We start from the raw sequence: 25,572 nt of genomic DNA on the forward strand, positions 1-25,572 counted from the left end.
AAGGAATACGTTGCCTACGTGGCATGCCACTCGCATGCTATCCACTTGCAAGGGAAGAGCGAAAGTGTAATTAAAATTGTGCGGAACGCGGCGGGTGCCAGAGCCACAGAGGGCGACATCTAAGAATTACAAGAGCGCAAAGTGCAAGTGCAACATTATGCCAATCTAATGAGAAGTGAAAGAAATGTCTAGTCTCCAATTGCATGCCACGCACCCGCCGTGCATGCCAAACACGTGAGCACAGCACACACACACAAAACGGAAGTGCATAATAGCCGAGGCGACTACATGAGCCTTAGTGACGTCGAACGGTGGCCTACTGCCATGTTGCAGTTTGCAATGTGGCAAGCACCCCAGCAGGTGGGTATGTGAAGAAGTCGTCGTGCCAAGGCAAAGTGGCCGCGCAATTGCCCTCCTGCACCGGTTTAGGGTGCTCAAAGGCGAGCTCGCGCCCATGTTTGCTTGTGTGTTTGCAGGCGTCGCCGCACTAGGTCAAAAAGCGCATTCACCTGCAGGCTGTCGGCTGCCACTTTGTATGCCTGTATGCCATGAGTGCCGTGCGAGGCTTGTATGTCATATGGTTGCCACCATGAAGGCTTCCATTACGCCTACTGGCCTGCTGCGGCGCTTTCCCCGCATCGCCAGCTGGCGCGCAACACAACACTTGCAGCGCTCTATTTATGTACTAGGTAGGTGTGCAGGGTATAGGGTGTAGGGTGTGCGGTGTGTGCTTGCTGTTGGCATTATTTGCTTTGCCGCTATGCAAAGAATGCGGTAAGGAGGTGAAGGCGAAAGCATTGCATAATTTTAGGAAATTTGCCTTGTGCAGCAGTTTACTTTGTAGAGCGGCTTGAGAATTGACTTAAACTGCTGCCAACTGCCAACTCGAGTGCATTGTGCAACGTGCCACAACGTGCAGCTATGTTTCTGTGTTACACATGCGGTGCAGTGGGGACGTGCCTTGAGCATTTTTATGTTTGCTTGCCACATATGTAACGCTTAAATATAGGCGCAAGTGTACTTAATGTTGCGTCGCCGTGTGTGTGGGTGTGTGTGTGTGGGCGTGGGTGTATGTGCGTCTCATTGTTTGCCGACTTCTTATTGCCACTGCACTGCCAACTGAAGCATATGCCACGTTTTGTGGCACTTTTTTCTCTCCACGCTGACTACTAATTCTACTTCATTGCGCGCTTCGTGGCTGTGAGCAAATTTTTTATGTTTTTCAATGGAAATTTGCCGCCGTCTCGCATTCGCGTTTATTATTCATACGTTCATTCGAAGTTAAGTGCCCGCATACGTTTATATATGTACTTGCAACAGCCATACGCCTGGCGGCACCTTCCCGACGAGCCACCCTGGAGTTGTCTAAGTCGCAGTAGCAGCTCGCTTGTCACGCCCGGAAGTTTCAACATTAGCAAAACACCGTTAAACACTGCTTTGTGTGTATGTGTTACGTATATGTGGTTGCCGGCGTGTGTATGTGTGTGTGCGTGCGTTTTAATGCAGAGTTGCATTATTAATGTTTGTTTTAGTGACTTGTTTGCAAGAAATGAAATGCAAATTGAATAAGTTTTCCGCCTGAAAACTGTTATTTGCCGCCTCTTTGAGGATCTGTACGTGTGTGGTGTGGCAAACCGATTTCCTGCTGCGCGAGAATGAGATTTGTCGAATGCAACACTGCGCTGTTTATTACGAAAAGTTATGCATCTAAAGTTTGCCATCCATCTTTTGTGTTCAGCTTTCCACATTCGTTCGGACCATATCTCTGAAAGTTTTTTTATTTTTCTTATTAAAAAACTTTATTTATGTTTTTGGCGCCAGAATGACGTTTCTTTAATATTTGATCATAATAAACACTCTTTATTTGAAGAGCGATTCGCTTTGCTAATTTTGCTTAGTTTTAAAAAGAATGTGCTCAACTTATTCTTCTTTTCTTTACTTTCTACTTCTATTTGATGCTTAAATCTTTCGAAAGCTGCAGCAATTCTAAAACTTTACCGAATTTTTTAGGTGTTTTTTATGATTTTTAGTGCAAGCTTCTTAATCGTTTTACTTTCCCAGTATACTATCATGTTTTCGAAAAATAATATTCTCAACCAGACGTGGATCGTGAAATCCAATGTTGGCGTGATTCGTGCTGCGACAGGTTACAACGAATTACCAACACAAATGGTAGGAGTTTTTAGGGATTGAAGTTCTATTCTCGTGATTTGGAAGTATTAATTTTCTAAACTTGCTTTATATCCTTATTGACGGACAAGTAAAGAAAAACAGTTCTAACAATTGTCGGATTTACGTAATCGTACTGCTAGATTGCAGGCTGAGAGCTTATTTGTAAAATATGTTTGGACGAAAATAGGCTCAATGATTGAAATTTAAGTGTGCTCTGCCCATCCACAAAAAGGGAGACTCCACAATCTGCGTTAACTATCATGGGATAAGTCTCCTAAACATCGCGTATAGGGTTCTATCGAGTGTATTGTGTAAAGGATTAAAGCCCACCGTCAACAAATTGATTGATCTTATCTTCTTCTTCTTCTTTACTGGCGTAGACACCGCTTACGCGATTATAGCCGAGTCAACAACAGCGCGCCAGTCGTTTCTTCTCTTCGCTACGTGGCGCCAATTGGATATTCCAAGCGAGGCCAGGTCTTTCTCCACTTGGTCCTTCCAACGGAGTGGAGGTCTTCCTCTTCCTCTGCTTCCCGCGGCGGGTACTGCGTCGAATACTTTCAGAGCTGGAGTGTTTTCATCCATCCGGACAACATGACCTAGCCAGCGTAGCCGCTGTCTTTTAATTCGCTGAACTATGTCAATGTCGTCGTATATCTCGTACAGCTCATCGTTCCATCGAATGCGATATTCGCCGTGGCCAACGCGCAAAGGACCATAAATCTTTCGCAGAACTTTTCTCTCGAAAACTCGCAACGTCGACTCATCGGTTGTTGTCATCGTCCAAGCCTCTGCACCATATAGCAGGACGGGAATTATGAGCGACTTATAGAGTTTGGCTTTTGTTCGTCGAGAGAGGACTTTACTTTTCAATTGCCTACTCAGTCCGAAGTAGCACCTGTTGGCAAGAGTAATCCTGCGTTGGATTTCCAGGCTGACATTGTTGGTGGCATTTACGCTGGTTCCTAAATAGACGAAATTATCTACAACTTCAAAGTTATGACTGTCAACAGTGACGTGGGAGCCAAGTCGCGAGTGCGACGACTGTTTGTTTGATGACAGGAGATATTTCGTCTTGCCCTCGTTCACTGCCAGACCCATTTGCGTTGCTTCCTTGTTCAGTCTGGAGAAAGCAGAACTAACGGCGCGGGTGTTGAGACCGATGATATCAATATCATCGGCATACGCCAGCAGCTGTACACTCTTATAAAAGATTGTACCTGCTCGATTCAGTTCTGCAGCTCGAATAATTTTCTCCAGCAGCAGATTGAAAAAGTCGCACGATAGGGAGTCGCCTTGTCTGAAACCTCGTTTGGTATCGAACGGCTCGGAGAGGTCCTTCCCGATCCTGACGGAGCTTTTCGTGTTGGTCAACGTCAGTTTACACAGCCGTATTAGTTTTGCGGGGATACCAAATTCAGACATCGCGGCATAAAGGCAGCTCCACGCCGTTGGAAGGACCAGGTGGAGAAAGACCTGGCTTCCCTTAGAATCTCCAATTGGCATCGCAAAGCAAAAATAAGATACGACTGGTGCGCTGTTGTTAGAATGAAAGTTGAGGAATGCACTGCGACCTTCAACTTTCTGTTAGCGCACCAGTAATATCTTATTTTTGCGCTGTTGTTAACTTGGCTATAACCACGTAAGAAGTGTCTACGCCAGTAAAGAAGAAGAAGAACATATTGTTCGGATGGGAGCACCCTAGCATGTAGGTGACATACAAACTGAACAATGGCAATCAAGTTCTTCTACCGAATCCTTTCGGTGCAACCGAAGTTAACATTTTTCTGGTTAAAAAACTTACAACATTACAACAAAAGTAAAAGAAGCGGATCCACAAGCATAACAGTTAATTAAAATTCAGTGTGAAGTAAATCGGTAGTAAGTTTTAGATATTTTCTCTCGTTGTACTAATAATCTCTTCCCGTTTTTTCACTTTCGCATTGCAACAAATTATTCTGCCGCGCAACGTTGCATTGCGACGTGCTGCCTTGAAGCAACATTCGCTTAACCATGCTGTTAATTAACCGAAACATTGTGAGTGAGGCTGCCACGAACGTAGTTGCTCGATTTCATTTAATTTTCCACTCTTCACATTCAACGCACTGAGGCATGCCACACGCGCGCGCGCAACCTCAACACATGCTTCCTCCATTATCAAGCGGTTTCCACCAGTTCAGCGGGCAGTATTTAGTTGGCAGTTGTTGTTGGTTTTTGCTTTGTTACCCGTTGGCTTTTTATTTAAAAGTTTTAAATGCTGGCGAGCAACAGTTTTTTGGCGAAACCCCAGAAAGTTTTCCAATTATCACTTCCACGGCAAGTTGACGTGGGCGAAAATACTTGGCAAATCTTCTTGCCACAGCAGTCGCATAGCTTTCGCAGATATGTGTAGCTGCAAGTGTTTGGGGATTGCATTTCCATTTTCATTTAGTGCTTCAATGAGTTTAATATCTTAAAACCATGCGCTGTTGTTGTTTTTATGTTAGAGCTGTCTCTCTCCATGTCTCTTGTTGTGTTTAATTTCTTAAATGCTTGCCATTAGCAGATACACGATTAGCAAATTCCGTTATGCACCTGTACAAGCACGAGCACGAACTTGTAGTTTTCATTCTCTCTCTTTGTCGGTTTGTGACAGATTTCAGCAATTTTTAAACAGCTTTTTCAACAACGGCAGGTGCTGTGGGTCATATGCGTATGTTCGACCAAGAGTTCTTCCAACACCTCCTTTATATAGCGTGAATCGTATTCCCCTTTACTCTTCACAAAACGAATTTCGGTTTGTTTTCTTTGCTTATTTTTCAATATTCGACATTTTCGCATTTCACTTTTCCTTCGATTCGTGCGTATGTGTGGCCATTAAAGAAGAGAGGTGATAAGGGGTTGAAGAATGCAAATTAATTTCAACACTTGTGTACGATTTTATGTTCATACATACATATGTGCACCATGTAAGGCGAATTGCTTTTGATTTGGATACAATTTTCGAAAATAATAAAAGAAATAATTTAAATTGACTTCAACACCTCTCTCAAACCCAGAAAGGGTTAAGACAAAAGTCGGTGGATCTTGTAAGCACCTTATGTGAATGTGTTTGTGAACCTTGAGTAGTTGAATTCTGAACAAACAGATTAAATTTCCATTTCTTTCTCTTTAAGTAAGCTCCTCTCAACTTCTTTATCTTCACACTTTCCTCTTTCCTTCGTCTCTGCAATTCTTTTGTTGGCTCAACTGACAGTCAGTGTCGTAAAAAGTGCAGTTATTTTTCCTTTTTGTTCAGCAAAAAATGAAATTGAAAAACTTAATGAAAGTTCACCTCGAACAGATTTTTCTTTAAACTGTACTTCCACTAAAACTCACACAACTTACCCATACTCTTCGTTGCTTTCCGTTTTTTATTTTCACTTTTATTGTCCGAAGCTGCGAAAGTTTTCCCTCGGCCACTCAACAATTGCCGATACTCAGCTGAAACGATTTTATTGCATGCAGAAGAAATTCGCGGAAACTTTTTACCACGGCGAGTGCAGCTGCGAGAGAAGAAAAGGGTCGAAAAAGAGGAGAGTGAGCTCAAGTTAAAACTAGTATGGGCAATTAAACGAAGTTGAAAGGCAAAAATGCGGGGAAATTAAATGAAAAATAGATGTGCTAAATAAACCAGAATAATATGAGCATAAATAATAATAATGGTGCTTCAATTTCAAAAGGGTTGACTAAGCCTTAAGTAAAGTTCGCGACATCAAATGAGCCGCCCACCACAAAAACGTAAACGCAGAGGTGGAAATGAAAACTGCAAAAGAGAGGCGCTAACAACGAGATACTGTGCCTAGGGTGATCAATCCCTTTATGCGCGTGAGTGTTTGTGTGTCTGGTAGACAGTTGCGAATCGTCGATGTCAACACTCACGTGAGGGAAGCGGGTGTTGACTGAAAGTGGTAATTAAGATGGGAATGCACGAAATTTCCATACTCAAAGGGAGCTGTTGTAAAGCTCATTGAAACAAAGGTATTGAGGGGGAAAGAGAAAAGCGAATGCTGCGCCTTACTATTACATTGCATTGTTGCCGATTTAAAGTAAAAATTTGTTTTAATTTCCTACAAGGTCGATCTATATTTTGGCTTTAATGATAATTCCAACTAGAAATACAAGATAGTTTTGATATAGCTTGTAGCTGAAAGTCTTATCAACTTTTTCTAATTCGTGAAAAGAACGATTTGAATTTACTAAATAAATACTGTACATAAAATGTATTCAAATTTGAACAATTAAATTTTTTCAGCCCCGTAGATGGTGCTGATATCGTTATGCTATATTGGTGCTCTTGTTGTGACCTATGGAACAATTTCTGAGATTTAGTTCGCTTTTGACCGAGTTTTTTTCGTTCTAGTCTTCGAAAACACGCCATATCTAAATGAATATTTCAAAAAGTTTTCCTTGGTTGTACTGGGTTCCCTATTTATTTTAGAATTAACGATCTCTCATAAGTTCTCAATGGGGTTGGGATCGGGTGATTACGCCGGCCAGTCTAAAACAACAACAATGTTTCTTCGCAACCAGGTTGTCCAATACCTTGAAGTATGCTTAGGATCATTGTCCTGTGAAAACCTCCATTTTTTTTAAATGTCAGTATAAACAATATGAGTAGGTCCAATCCTGAGTTCAAAGAAACAATTCCAGACTATAACATTACCACCGCTATATTTAATGACCCAAACAAAATACTTGGGGTTGAGTCTCTGTCCTTTCGGCCTTCCCATCCGTCCGCCTTATGCCATCCGTCTTTAATGCTATATTTTGATTCGTCTGAGAATAAAACTGCTTTCCAGTTTCTGAATGCTTCAATCGAGATGAGTTGTCGCAAATTCAAGTCTGGCCTTTTTATTTTTTGCTGAAATAAAAAGCTTACTAGCCGTACGACGACAGAACATCCCGGCATCAACAGCTCGTTTTCTAATTGTTCGTTCAACTAACTGGTAAGCAAAACTGTTTCTTTATTTGACTGGAAGAGGCTGTGGGATCAATTTGGATAGCCTTTTTAATCAGGGAATCATCTCTTCTTGCAGTCTTTACTGAGTACCGTACTTTAACAGTAGCGCAGTGATGTTTTTTCTGACAAAGAAATATGTGCTTATAAGAAGTTTCTTATTTCAAATTGTTTAACTCGAAAGAATAGATAAAAAATATTACAGTTTTTTGTGAGTAAATATATATGTACGTAATTGTAACATATAAAAATTTGCCCCCTAATACCTTTGTATTTTTCTAAAATTTAGGAATAAAAATAAAACCAATGTAGGGGTGCTTTAGTTTTGTTCAATATTGTATATTTGTCATTTTAGTAAATGGTGATGGTTTGACTCCTACGTTCCTTGACTACAACGCAAAAAATCCTACGTGTGAGAAATTTTTGCTATAATTTTCTTTTTCCAATATATTTTTTCATTTCATGGCCATACTTGGAAAATTTATAACGTGTTTATTTGTTGCTGGCTTGAGCTTTTTTTTACCTTTTCTCTTGCTTAACTCAACCATTTGTTGTTGTTATTATGCAAATGTATGCAAACGGCTGTATTTGCATGTATTTATGTGAGTGTGCACGGCAAACACTTGTTGCGCATAATCGTACATACACCAGTGTTGTTGTTGTTGTTGCATAATTTGATTGCACGGCTTCTATTTACATTGACTGTCTAATAAGTATTTGTTTGATGGCAGTTGTCATACATTTAAATGAAATTGTAGCATTTTTTGTGCCAGTGGAATAACTAATGAGTTGCCGAACAGTAGAAATATTGTCGATGTGGTGGTTTAGGAAGCAGAAGCAGAGATACAGTTTATTGAAAGCATGTTGCATAATGTTATTCATAATTTATTGACTTTACTGTACTCGCTCTTGAATAATAAGAAGTTTCAATGGAAGAAAAGAAGCTATGTGCATATACCATATACGCTGAGTTTTGCATTGCAAATGAGATATACTTGTATATATTTATTCAATCGAGGAAGTAACTTAGAAAACGCATTTATTTTCTTCAACTACTTTCAATTTAAAATCCTCAATTTTGAAATTTTTAAATGGAAATTGCTTTGGTTGAATGATGCCAGCATCAACAAGCATGCTGCTGGTTTCTATATTAAGACAGAGTAAAAAACCTACCCGTTTTGTTGTTGTACTACTTCAAATTGGCCAGTTAATTTGCCTGTTCATTTCGTCTCAAATATTGTTTGCGTTTTTCTCTAATTAAATTAGGTTTTCTTGCATGCTGTTCAAATTATTTGGTCTGTCTGCTGACGCTGCTTCTTCTTCCACTTCAATTAACACATCAAATCGAGGTTTACTGCTCGCGCCGCATTTAAATTGCGAACCAATAAAACACTTCTCACTGTCGCATGGGCAGCCAGCGCCACATCCTGCGTCAGCGTCGACGTGCCACACATGCCACACCCTTTTAAAGATAGTTCTTAGCCCGCTTGTGCGATTTGCTTGCAATGTTTGATTAACTCGATTATTTGCTCGCGCTCAGCCCAGCGCAGCTCAGCTCGGCGCCGCTTTCCTGCGCTTAATTAGCAGCAATGGTGATGCAAAAACAAATTGCCTCCACTCACACACACACACTCACACGACAGTTTACATGTGTTTGCATAGCGGTGCATGTGTTTGCCGTTGTATTTGCGCTCGTGGTGTTTTTGCGGTCGTGTTCTGCATGCATGGCAACCGCACAGCTTTCAGTGCAGGGCGCGCGGCTCATATTGACAGCTCAAAGTGACATTTAGTTGCAGAAGGTAAATTTGCTTTGTTTAACAACAAATTTAGTCAGCGTTTACGTTTACTAATCGGCTTTTGGCTGCGGTTGCTCTCATTTAAATGCTCGTATTTCACGACTCATTCAGTGCACTACACCCCCTGCCCTCGGCGGGCATTCGTAGTGCGCCATATTCGATTTCAGCAACCAGCCTTAATTGTGAATTGGTGAAATTCATTAGAACTCGGCAATCAGCTGCATTAAAGTTACTCATACGCCCCGTCATTCGCGAAATTTAGTAGCTGCATGCAACACGGGCACCACAAAGATGGGATTTTCATCGACCTTTAGCATCCTCCGCCAAATGCATATGTGTGTGTACGTGTGTGCTCGTTTAGAATTTGTATTTGCCGCGCACTCGTTGCCCTCGCTGTGTGGAGTATTTTAATTATGTGCGGCTTGAGTGGCCGGTTGGCAGAGCAAAGTAAATTGAAAATTGCCAATATCATGTTCATGCGATCACAGGAGCGCTCGCGTGTCTTTTGGCAGCGGAACTTGCTCCTATTGTTTATTCGTTCCCATCATCGGCCAGTTACCAAAAATTCAAATGGCGAATCGCCGAAGATCGTTTAACTCTATGGAGTATTAGGAGAATTAAATGCGAAAATAAAACATAATGATTGAAAATATTATAGTTTTTTAATATATGAAAATGAGACACGTTGCCATATTATAGGTTTAGTTTCAATATTGTAATACTGAATTTCTTTCTAATAATGGCAAGTATCTTTCTTAAAAATATAATTTTTTATATCCATTTTGCAATATTTCAATATTAACGAATTAAAAATTTTAAACTCGTGGCAACTCTAATAAATTGTAGACTATAAGAAATTTATTTTTTTTTTATTGTAAAAACTTATATAACAAAGTAAATGCTAATGTAATATTATTAAATTATAAGAAGGCGGCAACCCTTCTCAAGAACTTTTTGTAAATCTTTTTTATTTTATATGTATACTAGCGGACCCGACAGACGTGTCTTGCACACACGTCTTTAATTTCAAACTTTTTTCAATAAGCTTTAACAATCCGAAAATCACAACACAACTATGTAAAGAAAACAGAACTTATTCGTTTTGCGATTCACGGTATAATGAAGCAAAGAAATAGCGGTGTCCAGAAATATTGCGTGACTTGTAGATATGTACATACACTCGCCGTCAATAGGTTAAACGCAACCGTATTTGCGTTAGTATTAACTAACAAATTGTGACTCTAAACCATCCTCGAATTTGCTTGAAGAGACACACAATATTTCATCAAAATCGGTCCAGTCGTTTAAAAGGAATTTATGACATACATACATACATACGCACACAAGAAATATATATATTAAGATTTCAATAATAACCGTTTTGAGCCGAAATTTTCAAGAGGTAACCGTTAAACCTTGCTCAAATCTCATTAGCTCATACGATTCTCGTTTCAAATTTTCGCCTAAAAATATCAACCAGTTGGCAACCTTCTAATATTATTTTATTCACTTTTTTTCAAATCGATTCAGCTGTTTAGTCATGCACTTTTCTCTCTCAACTTCGGTTAAGCCGCCAATGTAAATTCCAATGTAAAATATAAAACAACAACAAGTTCGGATTTAAAACATGTTGAACAAAAGCGCGCGGTTAACGAGCCAAATTACTTTCATTGATTCCGCGAATCGCAAATTGCAATTACAGTGCTGCGACCACAAATAGTAGGGAAACTTTACACCAACAATAAAAGCTATTTTTATGACAATGGTAATCATTTATTATAGTTAAAATGCACACACATACAAATACACACGCATTTTTAGCTGCGTTCGAACTCATTGCGGTAATTTGAGCTTCGCAGTTGAAGGACAACAAAATAATATGAAAATCTCCACATTCTCTCTATTATAATTAAATTCAATTTATCGAAAAACAATTACACATTTAATTACACGCCAATTTTAGATTAAGCAAGTAGGCGGATATAATATGAATATCTGTTCATGGTGCCTAAATAATAATAAATTAGCATACTGGCAACTCAATAAGCATTTTCTAATTTATTTTGTTGTTTTTGCCACTTTTTGGCAACCTGTTATCAAACAACTTCGCTACGAAATAAGTAAGCAGATGTCAGAGTACCAGATGGTGAGAAAGCTACCGCGTGAGAGAGTAGGAAACTTGAGAACACAGCCTAAAGAGGTTTAACCGCAGGCACGTTAACCGTTCACTATATTGCTTACCAATTTCAGCATGGCACGTAACTCCAATAAAAAGTTATCGCGCTCTGCCGCACGCCGTTTACGAAGTACTCAAGCCAAAACAGCGAACTCATATTTAAACAACAATTGCTACTTAATGATATAATCTTATTGCAGTGCTTTTTTGGAGGTTTATAAATTCTATAATTTTAATGTTATGATTTTGAAATTATCTTATTTACAAAAAGGCCAAAACAATGGAAGTTGAAAAAAATCAGTTCATTTCTATAATTCTTTAAAGGTTTCATGGGTTTTCTCGTATAAAAAACAGCCTCTTTTTAAAATTTTTTTCTCATATAAAAAAATTAAATATTTCATAAGAATTTTTTACTGTTGAAAATATACAGTATTAACATAAAATTCAGAAATTTTTGGAAAAAACAGTATTTTTTTAACTCAGTCTCTTTCCGGTGACCCCTTGGAGAAAATATGCGCCCGTGTTGACAGGGCAACTCCCTACAAGATCATTTAAAGTGAAAATATATGAGTTTTAGTTACGACCTTAATATAGAATTTGGACGAAGGAAAATAATTGACAATTAGATTTTCGACAGACCTTTTTACAAAAAAAAACTAAAATTACAGTTAAAATTTCGCGACATTTGTTTTTCAAATAGTTGTGATCGAAAAGCAAAATCCTTCGTCCAAATCTTTACGAATTTTGTCTCAAAGTCCTATGTAAAATTTCATGAAAATCATGAAAGTTGAGTAGTTCTCGAGAATTCTTGCCATCCGATCTCAAACACACAGTTTCGAGAAAAACTCGTTCAAAGACGGCGCACTTAGCCTAGCTAGCCTTGAGCGCACAAGTTCTCAATACTGTGTCTCCGTAACTATTTCACGGATCAACTTGAAAATTTAGGAGAATATTCTAGAAGTGTTGTAGAATTTAATAAAAAATAAATAAAAATAAAAAATGTAATAAAAAAATTCGATTTTTTGAAACCCGTAAATCCATGTAACATCTTAAAAAAATAAAGTCAAGTTATTCCATAAATTTGCCGTCCTATTGGACTTCCTTTATCAACTGGCGTTTTTCACCCAATTATCGCCTACTTACAAAAGTAATCTTACAGTCAATACATTAACTGTAATCAGCAAATGATACAAACAACTCATTCCCAGAAATAACTGCATATTTACTCAGTTATTACATTAATTCATTAAGCAAATAAAATCTCATTTCCAGAAAGTGTGCAAACAACCAAATCTGATTAAACTCTTACCTCTTTTCCCACGCCGATTTTATGCCATTTTATATTCACACAAACTTCTCCGCTCTTGCTCTTGCAATGGCACAGACCAAACGAAGTCATAGACCACTGGTTGACTAAAGTTCGGACCAAACGAAATACCAGGAAACTCATAAGAATTTTGTATGTGTGTGCGTGTGTGTGGGTGTAATACTTTTGATTCCATCCAATGATAAATTGAAAGATTTTCTTTGGAAGCGAGTCATTATAGTTGACATTCCAAGCGATTCAACGGATGGGAAAGAGCCACTGATGGCGTTAATGTGTCGCTAAATACCGATTTCTTCTATTATACAGTCACCACTATTTGCGTGTGTAGGTTTGTGTGTGCAAATGCGCTTGTAAAACAAATTATAGGCATATGATGAAAGGGCTTAGTCCATTCAAGTGTTCTGAGAAAATTTATTTGAACACCTCATGCCGCTAGAAATGCTCATTCAAAAGCGTTTGCGTGTACTCATAGGACTAATTGTGTGCGCCAATCACGATAACACTTATTATTTCGAATAATTCATTAATAAACAGGTCTTTATGCTTATTCTGCGTTTGTATGTGCTCCATTTGTGTTGTGTGTATGTATAATATATGCTATTATTCTAGCGCCTTATTTACTATAAATGACGAATCGATAAGGTATAATGGCCAGCTGTGTATAAAAACAACAAAAATGTGAGCTACAGCTTAGCATAATTAATTATTATAATCAGTGGGCGAGTGCTGCCATACTTATCAGTTATCACTGACTCACACAGCAATGTCGAGCATTTGCCTTGTTATCGCGATTGTTGGTTGGAATTCTCAGCCAGTTGGCAAAATAAATTGATGGCATAGTTTTTCAATGGGTTCCCCTGAATTAATAGGTTCGCTTTCAATTGCACGAAGTCACAAAATTGTTGAATTAAAATGAAATACGAATTGTAGCGGAAGCGATAAAAGAGTAAATAAATCCAAAAGAAGAATGATTTGCATAGCTTAGTATTCGATAATTATATGTGAGTTAGCAATGAGGGGAAGACGAACGAAGAAAATTCTATAAAAATTTTATTTTCGGCACTCTATTCTTGAATCAAGTGGTGATACTCTTGGAGGTGTACTTTATAATTTTTCTTTTTAGTCGAAACATAAACTAAAGAGCAGTATTTCGGATCTACTAAACCATTTTTGCACAATTTAAGAGCTTCATTTCTCAGATTTAAATTAATTTGAGATTGAATATTAAAGCGAAGACACTGAAACCCCTTACCCACAGCGACTTTAAAAATTATGCGAAGAGTCGCACGTTTCTTTTCATTTAAAGTTGCATAATTTACCTTTCTTCCATCTTAAATTAATTCAAAAAGTTCGCGCCGACAATTAAAACCCGAAATGTCCTGTTTCTCAACAACTTTTGATAAACTCTTTTAAATGTCTCTTCTTTTTGTTTTTATTTGTCTTTTACACAGCTCATTAACATTTAGCCACTTCCGTGCCACTGCACAAGTCAACAACGCGCTAACAGACATATTCGTAGAAACCCTTCGCTATGCCCTTTCAGATCGTCAGAAAAAACGACAGATGCCTACAGTTTGTTTAAAAATATCCAGAAGCCGAAAATAAATGAAAGCATATTTAATGAAAGATAAATAAGCGCGAATATTGACCCTTATTATTGGTGTTGTTGTTGTAGTGGCTGAAGTCGTCATTCCTTGCGTATACGCAAAAGACCGCAAACGGTCACAACAATAACAATAACAAGTGATAAGGGCGGACGGAAGTGCGCGGGAAGAAAAGAAAGGATTGGGTTTGCAGTCCCTTTTTCTTCGAAAGACAATGCACGACGCGTTTTTTTCGGTTAGCGTCAGCCGAACGTACCAGTTGCCTTTCCCCACTGCCCGTACGCTGTTGTGTTCCAGAATAAATTGGCGTCATTCGCGCTATATTACATTGCCGTTGTTTCAGAATAAAAGTGGGAGATTGAGTGCAGGACAATTTAAGACAAGTCTTTTTAGTAGAAGAAGAACTATTGATGCCACTTGTACCTTTAAAACTTGCGCAAAAGTTTCGTACCCTTCTTAATTTTGCTTAATTTATAAAATATGCCTGATGTTAATTAAAATGTCTTTCCAATTTCCATAAATAAAAGGGTTGTAATCTTCATTAACTAAACTTTTAACAAAGCTAAACAATATTTTTGACATTCTGGTACTTCGTTGTGATATTTGGTTGCAACTTAAGCAGTTATTTTTCAGCGTGAGTCGAATAGGTTTTAAAGCTGGTATTAATTATTCATCTGGTGAATCGTGGCTCGATGCAATGGTGCACTATCATCGTGTTCTTCCACAATTCCGACTGTTTTCAAAGGATGTTCTCAAGCAAACGTCTCAATACGGCCAAATAGAACTCCTTATTGAGCATCTGTTTAAATTCATGATGCACCAAACCACGAATATCGAAAAAACCATTGAGTTTCACCTTAATTTTTGAGCGGCTTTGGTGTGTTTTTTTTTTTTTTTTTTGTTTTTTTGGTTTCGGTTCGTTTTTTCCCCTACATTCCCATGAAACCTATTCGTAAACCCATATCTCATCGGCAGTTATAATGCTCTGAACGAATGTGGATTTGGAGTTCGCACGATCAATATCCAAAAGAACTGTATACGGTACTCTTTTTGAAAAAAATGCAGCTATATAGGAACGAGTCGAGCAAGAGCGCGTTTCATACCTAAAATATCCACAAAAGTCATTCGAACGGACTATCGGTAGATGTCGAACTGTCTTGCCATCTCTCTAAGACTTGGTTGACGATTTTCAAGCAACTTAACCTACATTTTTTTAATTTTCATCAGTTAAAGAGATCAAAGGTAGTCCAGAACTTGTGTTTTTGTTAGAACTGAATCGCCGTAAGACTTTTCCAACATTCGTAACCATTTCGCACACGAAATTTGGTTAGAAATACAAAATTTGGACAAATTCTTTATGCGTTATTTTTATCCAGTGGAAAAATCACAACGCACTACTGAGGTGTACCGACTTACACAGCTGGTTGACAATCGCGGCCATATTTGGCATAGTAATTAAGAACAGTTCTACCAACTTAGCAAAATACATTCTTTTTAAATATCATTTACCGTGCGATTTTTTATTATAATTTAAAAATGAATATACATGAATGAACGCGTCTAAATATATTGATATTAATGTTTAAAACTCAAATTGTCTTCAGATTTCATTCAATTATTCAATCCTCGATTTCGGTGGCTTTGTGTTAAGAATCTCTGCATGGGTTATTGACTAGCCAACGTAACTGCCGGTCAAAAGTCTAAAAGCGGCAACACACCAAACGAGTGGAAATAAAAATAGCTTACGAAGGTTAAAAAACGCTCTAAAGACCGGAAAATTTCTTACTCGCATTTCGCCGAAGAGCACTTAAGCATACATTTCACTTGCTTGCGAGAAATTGGCCAAGCTAAAAGATTTGAACTGGTCAAACATTATTCGATTACGGTTGAGCACTGGGAAATACATTGGTATTCATGGATATGCGCAGCTGAGCTTCAGCAAACATGTTTAGGGTCGAGCAAAGGTTAATTGTTTATAGAAATAGTTCACATGGCACGCACACACACACATATGCTTCGTATGTAGCATATGCAAGCTACCATGCCGTTCAAGTGCTCAAGCAGGGTCACCGATTCCGTTATTGGAGCGCTTGCCGAAAGTTGGAACTGTAGAAAGTTCACAGGTTCATTTGCCTGGCGCTGTATGTGCTGGATGTGTGTTTGGTGGCGTGCAATTTTGTGTTTGTGCAATTTATTGTTCGGAAACAATTGGTGACAAATGCGTTTCGACTTTGCCCGACATCAGCGGCAGACGGCTAAGGAATTAAATCCAGCAAAGGAGTGAAGTTGGCGTGTTTCGGCTCGAGCGAAAGTTCCAATAAAATAAATCAGCAGCTCATTTGGGGGTTTAATCATTTGGAAAGTGCCGTAATTTGCTGGCCTTTTGCTGTGCTGTGCATAATGGTGGCAATAACCTGGGGCATAATTCATTATTGACCGTCTGGCCGATTGTGACTCGACGATTTGTATTGTTGCTCTTTATTGTTGTTGTAATCGCTTAGGCATAATTTGCATATTATGTATGCATGTGTGTGTGTTTAAGCGAAAATACCAATCCTACCGTTAATGGATCTTGAGGGATTTTGTGTGCTTCATGCTATGCTTGCGCCTTAATATATGCTTTAAAATGAAGTTAATGGGTTACTTATGAGGGCTAACAATTTGGCTTGGTATTGAAGGCTTTTTTGTGGTGTCTAGACCACTTACTTTTTCATGGATTATTAACCGAATCACGCTAATTTCCTCAGGAGATATATGAAGTTTAAAGAAGGAGTTTATGTTAAAAACAAGGCTTATAAAGCGTTCTTATATGTATGTAAAGAAGTACTCTGGATTTTCCTCTAATTTCTCCAACCACTTTAAGAGGAAACAAGTAGTTAGGCGCAGTCGTTCAGCTGCTCTCCTCTACAACTTTTATTTTCTTCTGCTTTGTTCTTGCAGGTTTTCGTTTTTTTTTTGTTGTTTTTGCTTACCCAGCTTTGTTTTGTTTTCATCGATGAAGCAGAAGCAAACGTGGCTTGGGGCATGGGGCATGTAATTGAATGTTTCGCATCACTTCGACGTATTGAAGTGCGCAAAATGTATTTTTTCCTCGAAGCCGAGCAAACTGCAAAACCCAAATGATCAAAAAAAAATAAAAATGAAAAAAAAAAAAATTGAAAAAACTGCGTATCAAAATGAAGTGTGTGTGCAAAAGAAGAAACAACATGAAACGTAAGCAAAACAATGAAAATTAATGGCGCATAGCAGAAAGTTGCCTTCATGCTTCTCCGCTTGTGTGCTTTCCTCGCCTTCTCCGACACACTCTCAATGGGTAATTGCGTTGCGTTCGCCAGTGGAAATATGATTTGGCGAATTCCTCGAGGTTTCCAATTGCCGCCAATTGTGTTCAATGTGTGTGTTGATGAGCAGTTAAAGCAATAAAAACTGCAATGAAGCTATTTTTGCGAAAAGAAAAATTCAGCATGATTTTTCCAAAGAAAAAATTGTGGTGTGAAAATTTCCCTACACGCATTCAAATGAGTAATTGTGGTCAGAGGGTTAACTCAGTCAATTGCATAAGAAAAATAAACGCGTGGAACTTTTGCCAGCGAATAAATTATTTTAAAATGTAAATATAAATTCTTGATTTCAGCATTTTTGGCTTTCTTCTTAAGCTTGTATGAAATTAAAATAACTACAAAAAAAAAAAATAAAAATAAAATGAAAAAAACACCACCGTTGTCACTTGTTTCCGCCCAGGTTCGAACTGAGGACCTTGTGCGTGTGAAGCACACGTGATAACCACTACACTACGGAAACTGCTGGTGATCTTTCGCCAGAGTGCGCACTTAAGCTGGCTGACGTGTAATAGGCAAGAATGATAGAAAACTCTACCACTCTTGTGTAATAGGTTTTGCCACTTCTCACTCTCTTAGCATGCATCAGTCGCTCTTTATAAATCACGTACTCGCTCTTTACTTTAACACCGTTTATGAGCTCAGAAAATCTTACACACACATTGTTATACTTCATATGGAATGGAGAGTCATTGTAAGCGAAAAAAAGCAAAAAAAAGTAAGATTTACTCGCATTTAGTACTTAAAATTTACTTTCGTAAGCTTTTGAATTATTAATATGCTTTTTATTATTTTTATGATATGTTACAGAGTTGCATTTCGTATATTATTATATTTTTTAACTTTATTTTGAAATTAGGCAAATTCTGTATCAGTTAAAAACGAAAGTATGTATAAGGTTTGTCCAGAAAGTAATAGGACTGAGTCGATTTAAAAAAAAATTTTGAACCAATCGTTACAATTCTTAAAAAACTTTCAAAATAGGCTCTTTCTGCGTCGATGCAGCGCTGCTAGCGCGATTTCCATGCATTGAAGGCGTCACGGAAGGCAATCTCCGGAATGGCCTTGAAAGCCGAGGTGCATTCTGCTTGTATTCCTTCTGTCGTCTCAAAATGCTTGCCGTTCATCGGCCTTTTCAGGCAAGGCAAAAAAAAGTACGGGGGACACATCTGGGATGTAGGGCAGTTGCGGATGCGTTGCGGTGCCGGCATTGGTTAGGTACTGTTCACAAGAAAGGCGGTGTGAGCCGGAGCGTGGTCGTGGTGCAACGATTGGCCTTTCGTTTGAGTCTCTTGAGAACTTCTATGGAAAACTTGTCGTTAATGGTTTGTCCAGGAGGAACAAATTCATGGTGGACGATGCCTTTGATTTGCTCACTTTGGATTTGCTCATTATTCACTTTTTTGGGCGAGGAGAATTGCCTCTTTGTTTCAGGATCATACTCAAAGATCTATGACTCATCACCTGTGATTACGTAATTCAAACATTGGATGTCACTTTCACACATATTCAACTTTTCTTGGCACGCTTCCACTCGCCGCGCCTTAGCTAGGAATGCCCTAACCTTAAAAGTTTTGCCATAATAGCTTCTGCTCTTCTTCTTTTCGTGTCTTATTTAACCTTTAACATTTTAGTGGCTTTCTTAAACACATTCCCTACTCTTCGAGTAACTCCGCTCCACAAACTTGTTTGTCTGCCTCAAGTCACCCGCTCCAATTTAATTGCCCTACTCAGCACACTACTATATGCTCCCCCTAATTGGTTTAACCTACTATCGCTTTGACCGTCCCATTTTCGCCACTTACGCGCTGTTGAAATTCTCATTATCGGTTTCGTTTTCGTTTCGCAATGACCAGTCATCAAGCTTGACCAAGTCTCAGACATCACAGTCATTTAGCCGCCACCCAAATTGTCTGGCAATCAATCACTTGTCCCTGCCAATTCACGCACAGCCCCGCACATGCCTGCTGCCCCTGGCCACGTCTTTGCCGATAGTCGACGTCCGTCGTCGTAATTGCAAATAAAACGTCATAATACTATTTTTGCGCAAATATTATTGGATTTGCCTTTATATATGTATTGCAGGCCGTTTAATTTCTCTTTCAATTTGCTTTCATCACTTTGTTGCTCATTCTTCCTTTCAATCAGCGTCACCGTCAGCCACAAAGACACGCCGCTTTTCTCATTCTGCGCTGACACTGAATGCGCTTCGATTGACACAAATAAAAACGGAAAATGCGGGCCGGATGAGGTGCAGGAGATGCGACGACGGTGCAATAAACTTAAAATTTCAATTTTCCATTCGACTGTGTTCGAATGAACGCAGCACGAACAAGAATGAAGAACAAGGCGAACACACAAAGTTAAAACGTAATACGAACGCAAATAAAGAAGCATGAAGCGGAAAAACAAAGCGGAGGCAAAGTGGCATTAACGAGTTCGTTGTGGCTTCAAAATAGATGGACGCCTCAAAATAGTAACGTCGAATATCCTATGTATTATTTAACGACACTAATAGTTAGTAAATATACTGATAAATACAGTAAAGCTTTGCGCAGTGCTTAGGGCAAAAAAAAAATGGAATTATTGAGTGACGGCAGGATTGCGGTTTGCGTCTCGGTCGGTTATTGATGGTAGGAAAGGTTGCTCGCCTGTCCGTCTGCCGGCTGTTGGCTGTTGATTAATCGCTCAGCGTTAGCCTGAGTACCGTGTCCACTTGGCCTTTCGCCACAGCCAACTTGACTTCGACTGCATTAGATCCATTTCGCTGACGGCTAAACTAACAGATTTGATTTTGTCGACCAAGTGGCTGCCGCTGGCTTGTCTGCGTTGCTCTCTGGCTCTTCTGATGGCTAAATTATCTACGAGTGTATGCAAACGTCTATGTATTTACAGTTATTCGTATTTATTTGTATATATTTGTTAGTAAAAGTGTGTATTTATGCGCTGTGACGTCAGAAGCAGCCAGTGAAAGGGTATAAACAAAAAACAACAACACTACATTTCACCTAGGATGTACAAGGCAAAGAAGCGAAGAAAAATTGCTAACGATTTACACATCTCCGGGCGAAGTGTGATTAATTGCGGCCCAAGTACTGTGTGAATTGTTGTTGTTGTTCTTTTTTTTTTTTTTAAATTAAATATTAAAAGGGTACTACTGAGCAAAAACATGCTCGAGGAAATAGCACAATTTATATAAAACGCAACAAAATTAATGAGTATTGGCGCATAACAGTAATCCTTCGAGTATCTGCGGCGTTAGTTTAAACTTTAAAGTATTTGCTGTGTGGTTTCCTAACCTTAAATTTATTAAAAAGTTATTCGCTATTACTTTAATTGGTTGGTCTAAGCATATAACTGTTAAAAAGGTCGAAATATGAGAAAATATCTCAATAAATGTGATAAAACAAGAAAAATTTAAAATTTTATCGAAATAATAAAATTTAGTAAATAATGACGACAGAACTATTCAGCATAATTACATATGAGTAAAAATTGCCTGTAGATAAATTTAAAACTAGCGGAAGGGAGATATTTGATAACCTAATATATAGGGTCGAAAAAGTCTTTTCGTATTTCTAATCAAACTTCAACTTATTCTCTTTTTATATTCATAATGAAATTCAATGAACCAAATATGTACCATTTTGGTTGACAAGTAATTTTCACAAAGGGATCTCTGCATTGACCAAAACAAATGGTGGTCCGATGGCGCAAGGTCCGAACTATATGGTGGATGCATCAAAACTTCCCTGCCAAGCTCTCCCAGTTTTTGCCAAGTCATCAAAGATGTTTGTGGTCTAGCGTTGTCCTGATGGAAGGCGATTACCTTTCTGTTGATCCGTTCTGGCCTCTTCTCGATTGCTTGCTTCAATCTGATTCGACCATGCTGGAGCAGCCCATAATGGATGATTCCTTTCCAATCCTATCAAACACTCAGCGTAACCTTCCGAGGCGTCAATCCTGGTTTTGCGACTATTTGTAGAGCTTCACCACGCTCGGACTATGATCTTTTTCGCACATCGTTTCGTTTCAGGAAAGAATTGCAGATGTTAATTCGGTCCATTAAATTTTTCACAGACAATTCATGTGGTAACCCACTATCATTTGATGATGAATGTTAAGTTCCTTATCGATGTAAGGGCTGCTTATGTGACGGTTCTGGTTAATCTTTTCCATAATTTCATCGACTTTTTCCACGATAGGTCGACCAGAGCGAGGTGCATCTTTTACAACGAAATTTCCAGAACGGAAGCGAGTGAACCCTTATTGTGCTCCACGAACTGGTACAGCATCATCACCGTAAACTTCACAAATTTCATTGGTGGCTTGCGTGGCATTCTTCCCTATTTTATACAAACATTTCAAAATATAGCGAATTTCTTCATTATTTTCACTCATTTTTGAACACCTGTAACTTTTTTTCAACTGCCCCAAATTTAATTTTAATGAAACTTAAAATCTCAACTTTCCAACACTATATGATACGAAAAGATTTTTTCGACTACCCAATATGTTAATTAATGATAATAAACTCAAAGTTCTATCTTTTTGCTGGTCGTAAAAAAATCCTAAAAATCCCTTAAAAATAGGCAGTCACATTGGATAACCTCTTTAATATAATGTATAGCAGATCCTTTGTTATAAAGGTGTTTTTTTAAAGTTACATTTATAAATAAAATCAACAACAAAATAAAAATAGTTGTAAAGGTTGCATTAAATTTAACTTTTAATTTCCAAAGAAAAATTTAAAAAATGTTGGCTCCATCATACCATTGTTGCAACTAAGCAGTAAAATTTCTTAACAAATTATAACATTGCTCTCCACTATTTCACTTTCTTTTCCCATATTCCCTCTACAAAATACAAAGATTTTTCTTAAGAAGTTATAGACCAGCGTGCCCTTTTTCCTTTTTCCATTTAACATTGATGTAAAATGTTGCAACAAGTTATTTTTAAATCGGCCAACTCGTTCATTTAGCAGATTTCCCGCTTTGCTTAAATCTCCTGATTATTTTCAAGATTAATGACGGCGAAAGTTTGCTGCCGTTTCGTTTAGTTCAGTGGTGGGTCAAGGGGAGAGTTTGAGAATTCCATTAAAGCTATCCAACGCCACTGGTCCTTCGCCTCCAAGGCTTTGGTCGATTAGTTTCGCTTTACCTCAAGATCCCGCACGCTAATTGTTTTGCACTTTTGCACAAATTCCTGCTTTGTGCGCTCAACTTTTTCTTCAGTTGATTACAAATTCAAGGGCGCACTATGCCAAAGTGCAATGTTGGCAAGCAGCAGTCGTGCGTGCAAGAGTATGCGTGTGTTTGGACACTCACTGACATTTCCAAAGGGAGATTGCAACTTAAGTGCGCGTGTCTGTGCGAGTGTGTGCGAGCAGCTTTGTTGCCTCATTGCTTCCTGCTTTGCAATATCTTCCACTTTTCTGGCGCATTAGCGCAAAATTCCGAAAAGTGCAACGCTATTCATTACTCCACACACACAGAGCGCAACAAGCAGCCAATACACACACACACACAGGCATTTCCTCTTCTGTTCTAGGCGGCAGCCCTTCTCCCACTTGCCTCCGCGCGTTTTCCTTCATTGCTTCATTAAATTGTTTCATTTTTCGCTTTTGTAATTATGAAAAATTCAAGTACTTCATTCTCTATTTTTAAACGTAGGCGTGTGTGTGTGTGTGAGTGCGTGTTTGCGTGCCTGCGTTCATATGCGCTGACAGTTGAAATTTCAAAGCGAAATTCCTATTTTGCACTTTCATGCATAATTTACAGTTTGCTAACACAACAACATGCGTTACTGCAATTGAATTGTTGTAATTTATAGTTGTTGTTGTAATTCAGTTGGATGTCTATTGTTATTGGAGCTGCCATGGCGGCATGAGTGCCTCATCAGTCATTCTCTATGACCTTTATGACTGGCTAAAAGCAACAAAAATGCAACAAAAATGCAAAAACAAATGGCATAAATGAAATTGAAAATTGATGAAGTGATGAGGGATGAGGAATGCGAAGGATGCGTACGATGAATGTCAATGCACGTTTTTGGTCGTGTTTTTGTCACGTGTAAAAAGCTCCGCTCTCAAAGTAATTGCTTTGTTGGCACTAAAGCTCTGATCTTTTTAATTCCAACTCACTTTTCGGCTTTTGTGATTTTTTTTTTTGAAATTAATAGATTTTTTGAATAGATAAGACCAACTGCCGTTTACTGATAAAATCTGTAACAAAATAGTTGTTGTTATTATTTTTTCTGGAACAGATTTTGAGCCAAGCTTTGAAGTATTCGCAAAATGGTGAAAATTCCTGAATTGATTCACATATATTTTTGAGCTTATACTCAAAATATATAGCCAACCAGCAAACTCCTGATCGCCGACGATGGAGATGAATAGAGTTTCGACAGTGGATATGAATAGTACACTTTCCTTACGCTTTATTTTAAGTTTACCATCCATTATGGTTGAAGAGGCCTAATAAAAAGCGCATTTCACAAGTCCAAGCAATAAGGATGTCTATTATAAATCAAAGGATATTTTGCTTTTGAAAAGTATAAAACCACTCTAAGGTCTAAATACAAACACAGTCACTTAATTAGTCACCTTTTATAGCTTTGCGAATATTTCACTTATATTTCCTTCCCACTAGAATCACATATGGCATTTTTTCTCTCTCGTCCTTCACTGAGCTCAGCACTTAACTTTAATTTTACTCGCTTTATGGCCGACTCAGCAATAAAGTGGAGGAGCAGAAACCTTTTACCAAGATTAAAGCAACCACAACTTTAATTAGTGGAACCATTAAACCGAAGCCAGCTTTTAGGCGGCCACAAGCCTACGCGTTCGCTCACCTTTCACTAAGGCAACTAAAAGCTTTGCTTCTTTCAGCCGCTTTTGCGGTCTTTATTACTAAAACATTTGGAAATTTGTTATTGGTGTTTTGCTATTTTTTGTTTTTAATTAAGCGCAACCACAACCGAAATACTGGCAAACCGGAAATAATCAAAGCAAACTGGGAAAGCGGAAAATATATACATTAGAAAAAGCATAACTTACATTAGAGTTAAAGTTCGAATTGCTTTCAGTGTACTGTGTTATAGCAAATATATGCCTTATTACAGAGGTAGTCAGACTGCATCGGAACTGACTCTGTTTGTCTCCGAATTTTCATTGCGAGTTTTAAAATCCGTTGGGCACCCTGCCTTCAAATAAATAAAAACATAAGTGAAATGTAGGATTTTTAGCCATCACCTCGTTGGCCGTTGGCCCACTAAGTATACTCTTGTGTAGCGCTTGTTGGAGCCCGCAGTATTATTACCGTTATGATTGTTATGATCCTCATTGTGTATACTCGACTTGCGGGACCATTAAATATGCATGTAAGGGTATTTGTGGCAAATGCACGCTGTTGTGTGGAATTATGAACTGTATATATTTCTTTGAGCCACTTCAGTGGAGGTGAAAGCATAAAAGTTTAGCAATAAACATGAGCACACACTTATACTTTTATATCCATATTGAATGATGTATGAAGAGTGATTTTAAAGCGAAATGTAAGGTTGGGTAAATATTTTCTCGGCACAGTTTTTAAATTATGATAAATTCGATGAATTTCATGCTATCAAAATATACGAAATATTGGAACAGGAATATAATGGTAGCAAGTTTCGGATAGCCGAACCTCATGCATCTATAAATAATCGTTTTCGTTAAAATGTGATTGTATTCATAGTGTGTAATGACAAATATATGTTATGAAAAAAAGTTACAGCTGTTCAAAAATTAGTGAGAATAATGAAGAAATTCGCTATATTTTGAAATTTTTGTACAAAAAGGGAAAAATGCTACGCAAGCCACCAATAAAATTCGTGAAGTTTACGGAGACGATTATGTATCAGTTCGTGTAGCAGAAAAAGTCGATGAAATTATGTAAAAAATTGACCAGGACCACACACATAAGCAGCCCTTACATCGATAAGGAACTTAACATTCATCATCAAACGGTTTTAACCATTTAAAAAAGGCTGGCATTGTCTGTGCAAAATTTAATGGACCGAATTAACGTCTGCGATTCTTTGCTGAAACGAAATGAAATCGAAAGACTTCTGAAACGAATGGTAACAAGATACGAAAAGTGGATCAAATACGAATGGTGAAGCTCAACAAATGGTTGCAAAGCC

The 25,572-nt window shown here is 38.3% G+C and overlaps 1 protein-coding gene and 1 non-coding gene across 3 annotated transcripts in view; one reads left to right on the forward strand and one right to left on the reverse strand.

Annotated features, from left to right (window-relative positions):
* The window catches only part of LOC105225548 (eye-specific diacylglycerol kinase), a 198,359-nt gene that overhangs the window by 32,151 nt on the left and 140,636 nt on the right, over window positions 1-25,572 (forward strand). The window lies entirely within an intron of this gene.
* Trnav-cac (transfer RNA valine (anticodon CAC)) lies at window positions 17,782-17,854 on the reverse strand. Its single transcript has one exon. It is a non-coding gene; the product is annotated as a tRNA-Val (tRNA).

The sequence above is a fragment of the Bactrocera dorsalis genome, chromosome 4 (assembly GCF_023373825.1).
Source record: "Bactrocera dorsalis isolate Fly_Bdor chromosome 4, ASM2337382v1, whole genome shotgun sequence".
Classification (NCBI taxonomy): Eukaryota; Metazoa; Arthropoda; class Insecta; order Diptera; family Tephritidae; genus Bactrocera; species Bactrocera dorsalis.